Raw genomic sequence first — 15,336 nt, 5'->3', positions numbered from 1 at the left:
TTCTACTCCTCCTGAGTATGGAGATAGAACATGTGAGACTTTTTTCATTGCCTAGATGCATAGAGAGGCCAAAAATTCAAGGAATTCCTTCAGGTTTTCAAGGGGCGTAAATTAGGCATCTGACTTCCTGGCTGCCTATTACATTTCTTAAGGCCTTGAAGTGCCTGCACAGTAGAAACACCCCCAAAATGACCACATTTTGGAAAGCATACCCTCCAATGTATTTGCTTAGAGGCATTGTGAGTCTTTTAAAAATTTAATTTTTTTGCCCCAAGTTTTTGGAAAGTGAAAAAAAAATGAAAGTTATTTTTTACACAAATTTGTCAATTAATAAGATAATTCTAACAGACAGCATTGGCATACGTAGAATTACTCCCAGATCAAATTCTGAGACTCCTCCTGAGTATGAGGATACTGCATGTGTTAGACTTTTTGCAGCCTAGCCACATAGAGGGTCCCAAAATCCAAATAACGCCTTCAGGCTTTTCAGGGTCATAAATTACGCATCTAATTTCACAATTATGACATTTTTTGGAGGCCCTGGAGTGCCAGGACTGTAGAAGCACCCACTAAATGACCACATTGTGAAAAGAAAATAATCCAAAGTGTTATGTAAGAGGTATCATGAGTCTTTTGAATATTTAATTTTTTGCCACACATTTTTGGGAAAATGAAGACATTTTTTTTGTACATAAAGATGTCAATGAATAAGATTATTCTAGCACACAATATGGGTGTACTTAGAATTATAGCCAAGAACACATTCTGCTACTCTTCCCGAGTATGGGGATACCACGTGTGGACCTCTTTTGCAGTCAAGACATACAGAGGGGCCCAAAATCCCACATATTAAGACTTTCAATAGACATGAATTATGCAATTAATTCCTGACTATCTGTCACGTATTTGGAGGCCTTGGGTAGCCAGGAGAGTAGAAACATCCACAAAATGACTACATTTGACAAAGCAAGCACCCAAAAGTATTTTTAGGATGTATGGTGAGTCTTATTAAAGGTCAATTTTTTTCCATAAGCTTTAGGAAAATTAAATTAATTTTATTTTTGTTACACAAAGCTGTCAATTAACAAGACAATTCTAACACACAGTATGAGCATACTGTCACACTTACCCCTAACACAGGTGGTCAGTCACTATAGCTGGCTTCTGTGTTCTTCACCTATAGCAGCCCCCTTTCCCATAAGGCCAGCAGGCCTATCAGTACATGGTTGCCCCAGGACTTTTACACAATGCTATAGTGCCTGGTTGCCATGCCAGATTAGGCGCAAATTGAGGTACTTGCCGTAGGCAGACAAGCAGAGGGGTTCAATGACAGTCCAGGTACAAGGCAGGCAAGGTTCAGAATAGTCAGGATTAAATCTGCAGCCAAAAGGCAGGCAGAATTCAGAGTGTAGTTGATATCTGATCAGAGGTCATCAACGAGGGAATCCAAACTAGCAGCCAGGGCAGACAATGGGGAGCTTGGAGCATATGTTACAAATGAAATATCACAAGCATGAGAGTGTGGGCTTGGCTGACGTAAAACAGGTTTGGTCTCCACGCAGAGGATGGACACCTTAATCACCGTGCAGGTGAACAGATAGACAGGAATAATGTATCACACCCAAAATCAGGATGCTGGAATGGGACCAGCAGCTGTGATGGAGCAGGAGCATTACACGTTCCTGACACATACTTAGAATTGCAGCCCAAAACACATTTTGATATTCCTCCTGAGTATTGGGATACAACACATGTGTGAGACTTTTTCATAGCCTAGCCCCATACAGGGGCCCAAAATCCAAGGAGCAATTTTAGATTTTTAGGGGACATAAATTATGCATATAATTTCCTGAATACATGTCATTTATTCTTGTGCATGATTTGGGTGTACTATATTAGGTGTTCTATTTTTAAATAATTCAATTTTCATTTAATGGAAAGCACTATGTATTTTTCTTATTTTTCCATACAGTATATTGAACATTGAAAACAGGAAGACAGTTTTAAAGTAAGGAAGCAATCAAGGGGATAATGAATCAGTGAAAGCTGTTTGGTTTGGGTAGAAAGGATAATGTCTTGGGTTGCCATGTATGGATTCATACTTGGATGTTAAAATCTACATCTCCCATATACAGAATATATTTATGAACACAAAGCATTTGCAATCAGTTATTTGGTGGATGGATGAAAGGACAATAAGCATCCCAATGTGTCTGAAAAATGTCACTCTGGAATAGAAAATGTCCACATAGAGGTTGTATCACTGATAAAATAAGGGAAAGGCTTTTCCTGTTCGACCACCTCTGGCTCAGGCCCTCTGCTCCCTGCTTTCCACTATCATTTGTAAACACAGAAGTCCTTAAAATCCATACCAGACCAAATGCAGACCCTGGTATGAATTTTGGAGGGACCTCACACTGATTTTTTTTTTTGTTTACATTCACCTGTCAGTCTGGAATCCCTGGCTGATAGCTGAATCTGCCAGGCAAGGTTGAGTCACTGGTTGGTTAAGTAATGTTACATTTGCCCAGTGAAAGGCAACAATATATATGCATATATTTCAAGCACTACAGGTATTATTTACACTTGCAAAACTGTTGAGACGTTTTAATAAATAGACCTCCTACTATGTTATGGATTTTTAAGGAGGGTCCTTATAAAAAAATACGTTTATGACCAAATAAACCCAGGATACTTGCCAGCCTGTTTACAATGAGAAACAAGCCAGTAGGCAGGAAGCTGTCATTTAGTGGCAGTGGTAATACCGCCACCTAATGAATGATTTCCAGGTAAAACAGCCATAAAATCAAGTAAGCAGGAGGAATTGTGATTAAGCCCCTCGAGGCTTAATCACAATTCCCCATTATTAAGCTCCAAGGGGGAGAGCGAAATGCGTTGGGGGCATGGCCTGGCTGGAGACCAGGCTGAGGCTGCCACACACTCTCTCGCTGCTGGTTTATCATGATGTGCAGCATATGGACATTCCTCCTGCTACATTGTAGTTTGGAGCTGAGACGAGCGCAGTTCCTGACAGGCACTTACAGCAGTTGGCATTGGGCTAGAACCTCTAGCCTGAGCAGCACCCACACTTCTGTTATTGGTTCACAAGCAGGAGAACTGGCCAAATCTGATCATTTAGCTTGCCCGCTCAGCAAACCTCAAACAGCTAGAGTTTGGGTTGAACTCATTGACCAAAACTAAAGCTCATCCCTATTTAGAAACATATACATTTTCCTTCCATAGATTGCTTTATACCCACACTTCATACAAACAGTACTTCATATCCTGAAGTTATTTTCCAGACACTGAGCACAGTTGATGCATGAATGAAAATGTTACAAAACATTCTTGCTACACTTACCACTGTGTGTTACATGCTTTGGCAGGTTCCCAGGAAATCAATGAGCACATATTTTGTAATAAAGCTGTGGACTTTAGGACTTCATTGTTGAATTTTGGACTTTCGCCATCTACTGTTGAATTTTGTTTTAATTAGGAGCAAACACTACAAATATTATCTTTCATATGTTTTGTCATTGACTCAGTGTCATGCAGGTAAAAGGTCAGGTTTATCTAAACACAGTCTACTGTATCAGGAATTGACAGGTAATTCCTGCATATACCATGTTGTTTTTAAACCACTCAAAAGTGCTCAGACTACCACTTTGTAGTCTACATGTTGTTAATCAAATGAAGCTATAAAGAAGTATTAAATAAATTTACAAGTGAGGACAATGACACTCATATATTATTGATGTTTGCAGCTTTGTAGTGCTCCACTCTGCATCTCAGCGTGAACCATTGTAAAGATATTTTAGTTACAGAAGAATAGATTTATTGTCATTGTTTAGGTGAGAGAGGTAATGTCATGATCTGTCTGGTGTTTCAGCTGCTAAATTCTCAGGAATCAATGGCTTATCTATGAACATGTTGGACAAACATGAACTCTGAACAAACGCAAAGCTACAATAATATATAAAGGTTATTTCATATAGAACACAGAATCTTTAACTTTTTAATCAGTGGGTTCCATGAGAATAAGATCTATCTACAGGTAAACATAAATATCCTTTTGTTCCTGGAAGATGTTTGGTTACATGGCTAAACACTTTCAAAGGCAAAGGAGCAATTTGGTAATTTTGTGCCCAATTAATGGAAGGTAACAATACCCCAAACCCCTTTCAGATACATCAGTTTTCATTATACAATGCATTTTGTATGTTATATCATCCAAGACAGTGGCAATTCAAACTCAAATGCTACAATACTAGTACATAGGCAATGAAGATAAATCTATTCAGCTTCATTCAAAGTGGTATCATTGCACCAGAATTGTTTTGTAGCCTGTGGGTAAAAGACCAGCAATTTCCATCTGAGGCCTATAACTCTTTTATTTTAGTTAGTGACATTCCCTGTGCAGCACCACCCCCTAAGGAGCTGCTGAGTATCAGGACCCTGCGCAACCAGGCAATACGCATTTTTCCAACTGCTACTCAGAGTATGTAACCAGTCCATGAGTTTGTTTTTGTTGTTTTCTTTGGGGATAAACAACTTGGATAGCATTTAGGGATATATGGAATGGCCAACATGACTTACAGTGATAACTCTGAGGACAAACGTTCTAATTCTGTACCAAAAGGTAAGATCCTGGACTTTCTATTATAGCCGGAGTGGCACAGTCTCTTGATAAAACAATAGTACAGTCTTCGTGAGGAGCACCTGGTCATCTCGAAGTGAAATCTCTTCCCCAGCTATGAAATGCTCATCCACCTGGCCGTCCTTAAAGAGTATCTCAGAGCAAGAGATTCCAAGACAGGCATGCAGCACTGTCCCATGGAGAACTGGTTAAGTATTGCACCTAGCAGCCCTCTCTCTTATAGACCCCAGTGGTGTAGAGGTACTCACACTGTCCTTGTTTCCTTTGGCAAACTGTGTTCAGGCCTCCTACTGAGCCAGTTTTGTTCTTTGCTTGCTGTCTGTTCTTCCCTGATGGACTGCAAGGCAGTAGAGTTCCCCTGGACAGCTTCCTTTCCTTCCTCCAGCCTCCAAACCCCCCCCCCTTCTTCGGGGTCCCCTCCCAGGCTACATAACAGCACCTTCAGTAATCCATCTTCCACTTTACTCCCCTTGCTGGCTGGCTCTTCCATATTTATGGACCGGTTTTCCCACACTGCCAGGACCTCCTGCCTGGGATTGATCAGACTCCTATAAATATGCAGATCTAGGTCTTCACCCCTCCGTCCACTAGCTTCTGAAAGCTTCCTTTAGACCTCCAGAACCCCCGGGGGAGGTGATAGAGGCCCAACCTGCTGAGTCATCCAGCCTAACTTGGGCTTGACCCTTACTCAGACATGCTCACCTCAACTACTGAGTGAGCCATTACATTTCCCTAACTCTCTCCAGCACCACTAGAGGGTGCAACACCTAAAAAACAAAAGTTGCACAAAGAAAAACGTTCAATAACTCATAGTCACCGATCAGCAATTACATACTTGTTTGTTCTAAGCTGAGGAGACGTGGGATCTGATTATTATGGGATACTGCAATTTACACAGCATCATTGCTCTTTGCACTACTAAAGGGTAAAGCCAATTTCCGAGCAAATACTAGTGCCCCCCCCAACTGATTACTGGCTTAAAAATGGCCTTTTTACTAATAGCTCCTCTATTGTGTACATGGGGGGGGGGGGTCTTCCTTCTGTTGTCCACGCTGCTGCCTTCATGATGTTGACAATTCTTATTGGCTTTCCAGTGGTACTGTCCTCACAGGATGTAGATCTGAAGTGACATTGTTGAAAGGGAACTGTAGGGGTAAGGGACTGGCCGGTATGGATGCATCTGCAGTGCTGTATTAGATGTACCCCAGCGCCTGGTGAGGAACCCAGACAGTGAAGTTAGGAAAATATAACTTATGTCACAAGGTAAGAGAAAAAACAAGCAGGATGGGGCTGGGAGAGAGTTTAGTAATTGCCCAGAATTTAGCAAGCTTTCATAAAGTTTCCAAAAAAGCCTAAATAGCTACCCAGATCATTCCTTTTTTTTACCTTACTAAGGACTCTGATTAGGAACACAATTGCAATTATCAACATATACATTGTGCACCATAGCTCTAAACATACTGACATTATTTGGTCAATCTGTGCACAAACCAAATTCCAAACATAGTTCTTGAGTTGATAGTACTCCCTGTTCCTCTTTATTGGTGTTCCAGCTTGTTTGCCTGACACCTGTGTTTTCCTTTGTTTCAACATTTGAGTGTACTTTCACAGTTTGAACTGATAAAGACCAAATCAAAGTGATTCTCCTGTGTTAAAGTAACTACCTAACTGTATGCAAAAATTGTGTACTATACAATACTTCTTCATCCCATTAGTAAAGGATATTATGAATAGAGATGAGCGAATCGAAGTAGCCGAAGTGGAATTCGAGTCGAATATCGGAAAAATTTCGATTCGCGCCGAATCCGAAAAATAGCCTAATTCGGACGCGCGAATCGAAATTTTTCCGAAAATGGCGGCTGACATGTGCGGCGACGGAGCAGGGATGTCTGGGAAGGCACGCAGACAAGGCGCGCTGACCCATAATGCATTCCTCAACGACATGTGATCGCATCAGCCAATCAGCAGCCAGCCAGCTAGCACTGTGTAATGGTCGAGCTATAAATAGCGGCCATTTTGGAATTCTTCATTTGCCTGCAGTCATTGAACAGAGGCAGACCGCTCTGTATTAGGGACAGGGACAGAGTTAGGGCCACAGAAACAATACTTGGGGACAGAGAAACGATACTTAGGGACAGAGAACTATTACTCAGGGACACAGATTTGTTAATTAGGGCCACAGAATCGTTACTTAGGGACAAAGAAACGCTAGTTAGGGACACAGAATTCATACTCAGGGACAGACAGAATTGTTACTGAGTGCCAGAGAATTGTTACTTAGGGCCACAGAAACGTTATTAGGGCCACAGAATTGTTACTCAGGGACAGACAGAATTGTTACTGAGTGCCAGAGAATTGTTACTTAGGGCCACAGAAACGTTATTAGGGCCACAGAATTGTTACTCAGGGACAGACAGAATTGTTACTGAGTGCCAGATAATTGTTACTTAGGGCCACAGAAACGTTATTAGGGCCACAGAATTGTTACTCAGGGACAGACAGAATTGTTACTGAGTGCCAGAGAATTGTTACTTAGGGCCACAGAAACTTTAGTTAGGGCCACAGAATTGTTACTCAGGGACAGACACAGAATTGTTACTGAGGGCCACAGAACTGTTACTTAGGGCCACAGAATTGTTACTCGCACAGACACAGAATTGTTACTCGCACAGACACAGAATTGTTACTGAGGGCCACAGAACTGTTACTTAGGGCCACAGAATTGTTACTCGCACAGACACAGAATTGTTACACAGGGACACAGAACTGTTACTGAGGGCCACAGAACCGTTACTTAGGGCCACAGAATTGTTACTCGCACAGACACAGAATTGTTACTCGCACAGACACAGAATTGTTACTCGCACAGACACAGAATTGTTACTCAGGGACACAGAACTGTTACTGAGGGCCACAGAACTGTTACTTAGGGCCACAGAATTGTTACTCGCACAGACACAGAATTGTTACTCAGGGACACAGAACTGTTACTGAGGGCCACAGAACTGTTACTTAGGGCCACAGAATTGTTACTCGCACAGACACAGAATTGTTACTCGCACAGACACAGAATTGTTACTCAGGGACACAGAACTGTTACTGAGGGCCACAGAACTGTTACTTAGGGCCACAGAATTGTTACTCGCACAGACACAGAATTGTTACTCGCACAGACACAGAATTGTTACTGAGGGCCACAGAACTGTTACTTGGGGCCACAGAAACGTTAATCAGGGACACAGAATTGTTACTGAGGGCCACAGAACTGTTACTTAGGGCCACAGAATTGTTACTCGCACAGACACAGAATTGTTACTCGCACAGACACAGAATTGTTACTGAGGGCCACAGAACTGTTACTTGGGGCCACAGAAACGTTAATCAGGGACACAGAATTGTTACTGAGGGCCACAGAACTGTTAGGGCCACAGAATTGTTACTCGCACAGACACAGAATTGTTACTCGCACAGACACAGAATTGTTACTGAGGGCCACAGAACTGTTACTTGGGGCCACAGAAACGTTAATCAGGGACACAGAATTGTTACTGAGGGCCACAGAACTGTTACTTAGGGCCACAGAATTGTTACTCGCACAGACACAGAATTGTTACTCAGGGACACAGAACTGTTACTGAGGGCCACAGAACTGTTACTTAGGGCCACAGAATTGTTACTCGCACAGACACAGAATTCTTACTCGCACAGACACAGAATTGTTACTCAGGGACACAGAACTGTTACTGAGGGCCACAGAACTGTTACTTAGGGCCACAGAATTGTTACTCGCACAGACACAGAATTGTTACTCGCACAGACACAGAATTGTTACTGAGGGCCACAGAACTGTTACTTGGGGCCACAGAAACGTTAATCAGGGACACAGAATTGTTACTGAGGGCCACAGAACTGTTACTTAGGGCCACAGAATTGTTACTCGCACAGACACAGAATTGTTACTGAGGGCCACAGAACTGTTACTTAGGGCCACAGAATTGTTATTCGCACAGACACAGAATTGTTACTCAGGGACACAGAATTGTTACTCAGGGACACATAATCGTTTAATTAAAGAGTATGTCAGACAACATGCAGAGGAGTGGCAGAGGAGGCAATGTTTTAGGAGCGAGCAGACGTGGCAGCAGAGGAAGGGGTCGAGGCAGCACTATTCGCAGCCAGAGGCCAGTGCTCCCGGTGTCATCCAGCGGTCGTGTCTCCACCGACAACCCTGCCGTCGTCGATTGGTTGGCTCGGTCGTCTTCCTCTTCCCAGGTCACCTCTGACACCTACAGCCAACGGTCGGTGGGTACGTCAGACACAACCGTTAGTTGGCATGGCCCGGGACCAAGCCCACTGAAATCACGTGTCCTCTACCTGCCCCTGTCCTTTGGTGTTCCCTCACCAAGCGAAGTATCGCATGCTGTGGGCTCAGCCCCACTGTACAGTGAGGAAGAGCTAACAGAGGGCGGTCAGGAACGGGGGGAGACATCCGCCTTTTCAGCAGCCAGGCGAAGAAGTAGTGGCGAGGAGAGTGGCCCGGTAGCCGGTCTAGAGACAGGTCTGTCTCCTGACCCAGACGCAGCCGAGGGGGCTAGTAGTGAGGCGGAGACCCTACTTGATGATGAGGAGGTTGATCGCACTTGGCAGCCTCGTCGTCATCAGGCAATTTCTTCCGCATCATCAGGAGAAGAGGGTGGCAGCTTGGCAGTGAGCGAAACAGTCGGTGGGTTGCCCAGGAGACAGCAGCAGGGTCGCAGCAGTGTCAGTGGAAGCAGTGTCAGTGGAGCCAAACGGCCACGGAGTAGAGCACCAGCTCCACTGCAGCCTACCACCACGGCCAGTAGTGGTGCCGGTGTGCACGGAGGAAGCAGCAGTCAGCCAGTGAGGAGTATCGGGGGCAAAGTTTCCTACTCGGCGGTGTGGCAATTTTTCGTCAAGCCGCCCGAGGAAGTAAACGTAGCCGTATGTCGACTATGTGGCCAGAAAGTCAAGCGTGGCCAGGGGGCCCATGTTGGGACTACAGCGTTGCGGCAGCATATGCAGCGTCGCCATTTGGTGGCCTGGGAAAACCGTGATAAAGATACGGCGGTTCTGCCCGCCCCAGCCCCCGCTCCATCACCCGCTCCGTTACTTGCTCCGTCACCCGACGTCAATCGCCCTCCATCAGCCAGTCAAGGCTCCAACACCTCTGCTGAGGGGAGTTGTCGCTCGTTGGCATCTTCCGCTCGTTCAGATGCTCCTTCTCCTGCTACTCCTCTTCACGGATTCCGTCAGCAGTCTTTCTTGGAATCCGTTTCCAAGAGACAACAGTTTGCGAGCACGCACCCGACGGTGCAAAAGCTGAACGTCCTCCTGTCCAAGTTGCTGGTGCTGCAGTCCCTCCCTTTTCAAGTGGTGGACTCAGCACCTTTCAGAGAAATGATGGCTTGTGCCGCGCCGCGGTGGAGAGTGCCAAGCCGTCATTTCTTCGCCAAAAAGGCAGTGCCAGCCCTGCATTCACATGTAGAAGACATGGTGGGCCAGTCTTTGAGCATGTCGGTCTCTGCCAAAGTGCACGGCAGCGCCGACGTGTGGAGCTGTAACTACGGTCAGGGACAGTACATGTCATTTACGGCCCACTGGGTGAACGTGGTGCCGTCACAGCCGCACCAGCAACTTGGACAGGTCACGCCGCTTTTGCCTCCACGTTTGCACGTCCTTGGTCCGGCAAAGATGTCCGCCTCTACCACCTCTTCTTCCGCCGTGTCCTCAGCCGCCACCCCCGTGCCAAGTCCCATTACCCGACCGGCATATCACATGTGCAGGGCGCAACGGTGTCACGCTGTTCTGCACCTGGTATGCCTTGGCGAACGTAGTCACACAGGGGAGGAACTTCTGAGTGTAATGAACAGAGAAATCGACAGATGGCTGTCTCCGCGCAAACTGAAAATCGGAACCATGTTGACCGACAACGGAAAGAACATGGTGTCTGCTCTGCGTCAAGGAAGGTTGTGCCATGCGCCATGCATGGCTCACGTGTTCAATCTGGTTGTCAAGCGGTTCCTAAAATCCACCATCCCACTGCAAGACATCCTTAAAATGTCACGTAAACTTTGCATGCATTTCAGCCATTCCTACACCGCAAAGCACACCCTCCTTGAGCTGCAGCGGCAGAACGGAATTCCACATCATCGCCTGATCTGCGACGTTGCAACAAGGTGGAATTCAACCCTACACATGTTAGACCGCCTTTACGAGCAGCGAAAGGCCATCACCGATTTCCTGATGTTACAAGCGGATAAAGGTACTCCCCTGTGTAACTTCGATGTCAGCCATTGGCAGCTCATGCGTGACACCTGCCGCTTGCTCAGGCCCTTTGAGGAGGCCACGCTATTCGTGAGTCGGCAGGACTATGGGATGAACGACGTCATTCCTCTGTTGCACGTCCTTGAACAAATGCTGTTAACAATGGCTGGTCAGGGTGCGGTAGACGTGGCGCACAGATCTCAACGCCACATGACCCCTGTGGGGGCAGGACAGGAAGAAGAGGAGGAGGTAGAGGAGGACATTTGTGATCAGGAATTATTGAGTGAAATGGGTGGTTTTTCCACTCAGCGGACAGGAGTGGAGGAGCAGGAGCATCTGGTAGAGGAGGAGGAGGAGGAGACAGAGGACCCAGACGCACCGTGGCAGTATGCTGTGGAGATGGAGGCAGGGAGTCCCTCGCATTCCTTGGCACAAATGGCCCATAGCATGCTCGGTTGCTTGCGTAGCGACAGCCGAATAATAACCATCAGACAGAGGGATGACTTTTGGCTGTCCACCTTGTTGGACCCTCGCTACCGTTCAAAAATGGTGGCCTTTTTCACACCTGCTGAGAGGGAGGCCAAAATAACGTACTATAAAAACCACCTATGTAGTCAGTTGGTCTCTGCCTTTGTGCGCCAACGTCCATCCTCAGACACTGTGGGCCCTGTGCGCTCGCGTTCCGCTGCCATGGCAGCAGGGGAGGGGTGGGGTGGTAGGAGCAGTGGCAGCTCCACCAGCAGCGGCTGCCTCAGTCTGCAGTCGATGATGAGTAGCTTTCTTCACCAGCGCAGTGAGGAAACTACTAACCAGCCGCAGCAGCAGCAGCAGCAGCATCAGGTGGACCTGGAGCAAGACCTCAAACAACAGGCTTGGGCCTACTTGGACAGCACCCTGCCAACCGAGGTAGACAATCCCCTTGACTACTGGTCAACGAAACTTGACCTTTGGCCCCAAATAGCTGAATTTGCCCTTGAAAGGCTGTCATGCCCGGCCAGTAGCGTGGCATCGGAGCGCGTGTTTAGTGCGGCAGGAGGTATTGTAACTCCGCGGAGGACACGACTGTCCACCCAAAGTGTGGAGAGACTCACGTTTGTGAAAATGAATCAGGCGTGGATTAGTCTGGATTTCAAACCACTAGTTCCTGACACAACTGACTAAATCCGCCATGAATCATGCCTCAAACATGTGCCACTTTGAGGTCTCCTCACACACTGCTGGTGTGTTGAATTTTTTGACATAGGGTGCTGGCAGATTACGGGCCTCCCATAGCTGCTGCCAGGCCCCTAATCTGCCATAGGCCCCTATATACCGCCTCCTCATGCTGCTGCCAGGTCCAGAGTCTCTCATGGGTCCCTGTACGGCCTCCCATTGCTGCTGTCTCCATCGCCACACTCTGCCATGTGCCACTTTCAGGTCTCCTCACACACTGCTGGTGTGTAGATTTTTTTGACATAGGGTGCTGGCAGATTACGGGCCTCCCATAGCTGCTGCCAGGCCCCTAATCTGCCATAGGCCCCTATATACCGCCTCCTCATGCTGCTGCCAGGTCCAGAGTCTCTCATGGGTCCCTGTACGGCCTCCCATTGCTGCTGTCTCCATCGCCACACTCTGCCATGTGCCACTTTCAGGTCTCCTCACACACTGCTGGTGTGTAGAATTTTTTGACATAGGGTGCTGGCAGATTACGGGCCTCCCATTGCTGCTGCCAGGCCCCTAATCTGCCATAGGCCCCTATATACCGCCTCCTCATGCTGCTGCCAGGTCCAGAGTCTCTCATGGGTCCCTGTACGGCCTCCCATTGCTGCTGTCTCCATCGCCACACTCTGCCATGTGCCACTTTCAGGTCTCCTCACACACTGCTGGTGTGTAGAATTTTTTGACATAGGGTGCTGGCAGATTACGGGCCTCCCATTGCTGCTGCCAGGCCCCTAATCTGCCATAGGCCCCTATATACCGCCTCCTCATGCTGCTGCCAGGTCCAGAGTCTCTCATGGGTCCCTGTACGGCCTCCCATTGCTGCTGTCTCCATCGCCACACTCTGCCATGTGCCACTTTCAGGTCTCCTCACACACTGCTGGTGTGTAGAATTTTTTGACATAGGGTGCTGGCAGATTACAGGCCTCCCATTGCTGCTGCCAGGCCCCTAATCTGCCATAGGCCCCTATATACCGCCTCCTCATGCTGCTGCCAGGTCCAGAGTCTCTCATGGGTCCCTGTACGGCCTCCCATTGCTGCTGTCTCCATCGCCACACTCTGCCATGTGCCACTTTCAGGTCTCCTCACACACTGCTGGTGTGTAGAATTTTTTGACATAGGGTGCTGGCAGATTACGGGCCTCCCATAGCTGCTGCCAGGCCCCTAATCTGCCATAGGCCCCTATATACCGCCTCCTCATGCTGCTGCCAGGTCCAGAGTCTCTCATGGGTCCCTGTACGGCCTCCCATTGCTGCTGTCTCCATCGCCACACTCTGCCATGTGCCACTTTCAGGTCTCCTCACACACTGCTGGTGTGTAGAATTTTTTGACATAGGGTGCTGGCAGATTACGGGCCTCCCATAGCTGCTGCCAGGCCCCTAATCTGCCATAGGCCCCTATATACCGCCTCCTCATGCTGCTGCCAGGTCCAGAGTCTCTCATGGGTCCCTGTACGGCCTCCCATTGCTGCTGTCTCCATCGCCACACTCTGCCATGTGCCACTTTCAGGTCTCCTCACACACTGCTGGTGTGTAGAATTTTTTGACATAGGGTGCTGGCAGATTACGGGCCTCCTATAGCTTCTGCCAGGCCCCTAATCTGCCATAGGCCCCTATATACCGCCTCCTCATGCTGCTGCCAGGTCCAGAGTCTCTCATGGGTCCCTGTACGGCCTCCCATTGCTGCTGTCTCCATCGCCACACTCTGCCATGTGCCACTTTCAGGTCTCCTCACACTGCTGGTGTGTAGAATTTTTTGACATAGGGTGCTGGCAGATTACGGGCCTCCCATAGCTGCTGCCAGGCCCCTAATCTGCCATAGGCCCCTATATACCGCCTCCTCATGCTGCTGCCAGGTCCAGAGTCTCTCATGGGTCCCTGTACGGCCTCCTATTGCTGCTGTCTCCATCGCCACACTCTGCCATGTGCCACTTTCAGGTCTCCTCACACTGCTGGTGTGTAGAATTTTTTGACATAGGGTGCTGGCAGATTACGGGCCTCCCATAGCTGCTGCCAGGCCCCTAATCTGCCATAGGCCCCTATATACCGCCTCCTCATGCTGCTGCCAGGTCCAGAGTCTCTCATGGGTCCCTGTACGGCCTCCTATTGCTGTTGTCTCCATCGCCACACTCTGCCATGTGCCGCTTTCAGGTCTCCTCACACACTGCTGGTGTGTAGAATTTTTTTACATAGGGTGCTGGCAGATTACGGGCCTCCCATAGCTGCTGCCAGGCCCCTAATCTGCCATAGGCCCCTATATACCGCCTCCTCATGCTGCTGCCAGGTCCAGAGTCTCTCATGGGTCCCTGTACGGCCTCCCATTGCTGCTGTCTCCATCGCCACACTCTGCCATGTGCCACTTTCAGGTCTCCTCACACACTGCTGGTGTGTAGAATTTTTTGACATAGGGTGCTGGCAGATTACGGGCCTCCCATTGCTGCTGCCAGGCCCCTAATCTGCCATAGGCCCCTATATACCGCCTCCTCATGCTGCTGCCAGGTCCAGAGTCTCTCATGGGTCCCTGTACGGCCTCCCATTGCTGCTGTCTCCATCGCCACACTCTGCCATGTGCCACTTTCAGGTCTCCTCACACTGCTGGTGTGTAGAATTTTTTGACATAGGGTGCTGGCAGATTACGGGCCTCCCATAGCTGCTGCCAGGCCCCTAATCTGCCATAGGCCCCTATATACCGCCTCCTCATGCTGCTGCCAGGTCCAGAGTCTCTCATGGGTCCCTGTACGGCCTCCCATTGCTGCTGTCTCCATCGCCACACTCTGCCATGTGCCACTTTCAGGTCTCCTCACACACTGCTGGTGTGTAGAATTTTTTGACATAGGGTGCTGGCAGATTACGGGCCTCCCATTGCTGCTGCCAGGCCCCTAATCTGCCATAGGCCCCTATATACCGCCTCCTCATGCTGCTGCCAGGTCCAGAGTCTCTCATGGGTCCCTGTACGGCCTCCCATTGCTGCTGTCTCCATCGCCACACTCTGCCATGTGCCACTTTCAGGTCTCCTCACACTGCTGGTGTGTAGAATTTTTTGACATAGGGTGCTGGCAGATTACGGGCCTCCCATAGCTGCTGCCAGGCCCCTAATCTGCCATAGGCCCCTATATACCGCCTCCTCATGCTGCTGCCAGGTCCAGAGTCTCTCATGGGTCCCTGTACGGCCTCCCATTGCTGCTGTCTCCATCGCCA

Source organism: Staurois parvus, unplaced genomic scaffold, assembly GCF_062004578.1.
Source record: "Staurois parvus isolate SC_StPar_1 unplaced genomic scaffold, SC_StPar_1.0 ptg001432l, whole genome shotgun sequence".
Taxonomy (NCBI): domain Eukaryota; kingdom Metazoa; phylum Chordata; class Amphibia; order Anura; family Ranidae; genus Staurois; species Staurois parvus.
This window is presented reverse-complemented; position numbering follows the sequence as displayed.